Source organism: Cajanus cajan, chromosome 10 (assembly GCF_000230855.2).
Source record: "Cajanus cajan strain Asha chromosome 10, NIPB_CcT2T_4, whole genome shotgun sequence".
Taxonomy (NCBI): Eukaryota; Viridiplantae; Streptophyta; class Magnoliopsida; order Fabales; family Fabaceae; genus Cajanus; species Cajanus cajan.
In genome coordinates this window covers 25,626,553-25,631,231 of record NC_138526.1, presented here as the reverse complement: position 1 = coordinate 25,631,231, position 4,679 = coordinate 25,626,553, and the positions used below count along the sequence as shown (strand labels likewise).

The 4,679-nt window shown below is 35.1% G+C and overlaps 1 pseudogene; it reads right to left on the bottom strand.

Moving 5' to 3' along the window:
• Positions 1-262: 262 nt before the first annotated feature.
• On the bottom strand, positions 263-2,923 carry LOC109802721 (putative pentatricopeptide repeat-containing protein At3g47840 pseudogene; annotated as a pseudogene).
• Between the last annotated feature and the right edge of the window lie 1,756 nt (positions 2,924-4,679).

The following is a 4,679-nucleotide window of genomic DNA, read 5'->3' as shown; positions in this document are numbered from 1 at the left end:
GTAAGATAAAAAGGACAAAATGGTCCATTCCAAAACCTTGAACACAGAATAAAAACTCATCCTTGGAAGAGTTGAGAGAAACAAAAAAAAAAAAAGTAGTGAAAAGGGAAGAAGAAGATGATGTGGGTGGAAAGGGTTGAAGTTGCCCCTAAATACCTAGCAGCGTGCTTGTTGAGGGAGGCATGTTGTGAGGGTCCATGTGGAAGAGCACAATTTTGGGGCATTAAAAGATACAGAAACGGGAAAGGGAGAAGCACCACCATTAGCATTATCGTACGTTGGTTTCAGCGCTTCAAATGCCACACTCTCTAAGTTTACCTCTTTCTAAATTATTCATTGCACTTGCCGCTCCCACAACATATATCCGCTTAAATATTTTTTTTATTATTTTGTATTTAAATAATTAAAAAAACATAAATTGTACCAGCTGCCAAGGCTTGAATTAATTTCAACGTGTGTTTTGAAACAACTTGGAGCCTTTTGTTGACGAGAGATATCTTCCAGGTGACCTTATAATCGTTTAAAATCTGAAATACGAAAACTCAGAAAAATGCATTCATTTGATGATTAACATTAATCTAAGACCAGCCTAGCTCCTTTATTAATCCTTTTGACTTCATTAACTTCCTTATATGTGCAGCTTCCTTCCATCTCCCCTTGGCAGCATATATGTTAGCCAGAGTAATATGAGTTCTAGCAGAATATGGATCCAACTAAAGTAACTGTTTTGTTGTCCATCTTCCACGATCAACATCCCCGTGAACTCTACATGCTTTGAGTAAGATAGACCACACAATGTCATCACTATGGAATGGCATACTTTGTATCATGTGCTCTGCTTCACTCAATTGCCCTGCTCTGCATAGAAGATCAATGATGCAACCATAGTGTTCTTTTGAAGGATTGATTTGGTACTCATTAGTCATTAACATAAAATAGTAGAAACCAAGATCAACCAATCCAGCATGGCTACATGCTGTTAAAACCCCAATGAATGTCACATAGTCTGGCATCAAACCAACACTGGATATCTTATCAAACAAATTAATGGCTTCTTGGCTATAACCATGTTCAGCATACCCATTAATCATGGTTGTCCATGATATAATATCATTGAATTTTATTCCATTAAAGATTTTTGAAGCTTCTAGTAAACTTCCACATTTTGAATACATATTAATAAGAGCACTATGAACCATTACTTCGTGATCTATACCAATGCACAATACATGAGCATGCACTTGTTTCCCTTGCTCTAGAAGTGCCATGCTTCCACAAACGCTCAGCACACTAGCAAGAGCAAGTTCATTTGGTTTTGGCCCTTCCCTTCTCATCCATGATAGGTAGTCGAATGCTTCTTTTGCATAGCCTCCTTGAGAATAATTAGCGATTATAGTGCTCCAAGATAGAATTTCTTTTCTAGTTATACCATGAAACACAATTGAAGTTGATGTTAATAGCCCAGATTTTGAATAAAGGGTGATTATTGAATTTGCCACTGAAAAAGCATCTACCAAACCTAGACGCAATACATGGCCATGTATTTGTTCCCCCCATTTAGCAATAGCGAGATTTGCACAGGCAAAAATTAAAGCTGCAAAAGTGTATTTATTAGGACTAACATATGATTTTCTCATTTTTTTAAAAACTCCCACTGCACGTTCTTTTTCACCCATCTGTACATAAGTCGTAATAAGGGTTGTCCATGAGACTACATCTGGCATCTTCATTTTCTCAAACAATCACATGACATAGTCTGGTTTCCGAAATTTATTATACATGGTAGGTAGCCAGGGTATTAACCACAAATGAGCTTTCATCGAATCCTTGTTTTATTGTTTGTGTGTGTATAACTTTCCCATGGTGTAACAAACTTGAATCAGCAGATGCCTTTAATGCAATTGCAAATGTATGTGAATCATAGCCAACTTTTGATCTCCACATTTCATAAAAGTACAACAAACCCTCCATATTGTGACCAAAGCCCAACAATAATGGCAGTCCATGATACTACATTTCTTCTTGTCATTTTTGTGAAGACTCTGCAACCTTGTTCTATTTTGCCTAATTTCATGTACATGTCAATTAGGGCATTGCTGACAAACACCGAGTTTACTAAACCAGATTTCACTGAAAATCCATGTAATAATTCTCCAAAAAAAATGTTGACACCAAGTGCACAAGCCTTGAGTGCAACACTAATCATAAACTGGTCCCTTTGAAGTCCTGGCTGGACCCACATATTTGAGAACAAGATCAATGCTTCATGCGAATCTGCGGCATTGACATAACCAACTATTAATGTAGTCCACGAAATCTCATCTCTCTGGGACATTTTATCAAACATATTCCTAGCTTTACAAATTTGTCCCTATTTCAGTAATTGCTTCAGCTCAGAGTTAAGTTCAAGCATATTATGAGCAGAATAGGCAATTGGAGCTAGATGTTCTTGTTTTGCTCAGAGTTAAGTTCAAGCATATTATCAAACATATTACTAACAAACCTCAGTTGAAACAAAAGCTAAAAGGGTGTTGTTTTAAATTGAAAGTTAGATAGTTAAATTCAACTCAACTTAACTTTCTAACTATAATTCAAACACCCACCACATGATCTAGAGTTTGATCCTTATCACACCCATTATTCCAACAAAAACAATTTTTTCTATCATCGAAATTATAATGATGGAACCAAGTTCAAACATAAACCAACAAAAACATTTAAGCACAAGATAAGTCGGCTCTTATGTGTTAGAAAAGAATGACACAATCCAAGAGGGGGGTGAATTGGATTCTATGACACTTTAAAAATTTTCAGAGTATTTAGGATCTTTATTTCAATTAAGCTTTTCTAAAAATGAATTTTCAATGAAGTTTCTTAAAGACTTGTTATAGAAGAATGAATCCTATATGCTTTCTTGATTAATCAACAATGAGGTTCAAAGTTAATGTCAATATGTAATGCTTTGATTCAGTTCAAACCAATGTCATTCATGCACACATGCTAATCAAGAACAATCTTCTTTAATGCACAATCAAGATATTACACAAAGTAAAAGATAAGAGTAAGAGAAGATTGCACAAGTCTTTTATCCTGGTTCAGCCACTCAACATGTGACCTACATCCAATCCTCAACCATAACCTGATCAAGATTTGTTCCACTATCTTAATGAAGAAGGTTTACAAGCATACCACACATGCATATACTCCTACATTCAAGATAACCACTTTCTTGACCTCAAGAAAGCACCCCTTGTAGAAACCCACTACAAGAATTCCTTGCCACTTGAGAAACCCTCTCAAGATTTACAAGTATTCACAAAGAATTAAGGAACGAATTCACCTGGAATTCAGAAGAAAATCTTAATCTCTTCCCTTTCAAGAATGTGATGATGATGATGATCCTTTCTCAAAGTTTTTCACAAACGTTTTTCTTCTTGGATTCACAAAGAAAACTCTCCAAGATTGTCACAAAGACTTCACAAAAACGCTTTTCTTATTTTGATTCTCAATTCTAACTCTGTTATGAAGTTTCAAAAAGTTCAAACTATTTATAAAAGTTTCAGAACCAGATAATCGATTATTTTAAAGAATAATCGATTATTTTGTTCTTCAGGTTTTCTGGAAACCAACCAAGAACAATATAATCGATTATTTTGCTGGATAATCAATTATTCCAGAAATTCATTTCTGGGATAATCGATTATTTCACAAATAATCGATTATTTCAGCAAGGCATCCCTTTTTGCCTGTTGCTGGAATAATCAATTATATTTAATGATAATCGATTATTTTGAGTTAGTTTTCAAAACTTTGTTTTAAGTCTCAAAATAACTTTTTAACCTTTAAACTCATCATCATACACTCCCTAATCAGATTAGATATAGATTTAGCTTATGCACACAGCACACACAAAAGATAAACTCAATCAAAACAATTTTATAAACTATTTCCTGTTACATAGCACTTTCTTTTGACTTTGTTTTTGACTTCTAAGTTGTTTTTGTCCTTGGCACACATTTGTTATCATCAAAACTCCTTCAAGCTTCAGAGGTGATCTCATCAAGCTCAGGCTCCCCCAATCTCAACAATCTCCCCCTTTTTGATGATGACAAACCAAGCCAAGCTAGGCTTTAACCATTGTGTTTTTTCTTACACTTTCAACACCTGCAAAACAAAAAACCTGCAAAGCACACACACACAACCTTTCTCCCCCTTTGGCATTATCAAAAACAAATCAAGCTATGTTTGTTCACAACACACAATATAAGCCATATGCATACTCCTTATGTGTTCAGAACAATACCAAAACAAATTCAACACATCATAGGTATTGATCAACATCCAAACTTTGTGAACTTTGAACTATACTATCCAAGTCAGAACCATCAGTTCAGCAACTCAAGCATGAATTGGTCAGCCAAAATTACAAGTTATAATCCATAGGTCAGAAAATTAAAATCCAAAAACATTATCAATTTAGCTCACCAAAAATCAAGTATCAAAATATGATGAGATTCCTCTTGGAAATCTCAAGAACACTTCAAGCCTTCACGGAATTCCTTGGAAGAACTTCAAGGATGGAGGCTCCAAAAGGCTTCAATGTGACCTAGGTTTGCATAAAGCTAAGTTCGGAGAAGAAATAAAGGTCCTAGCTCTACAAGGAGAAGCTCTCAAGAAAG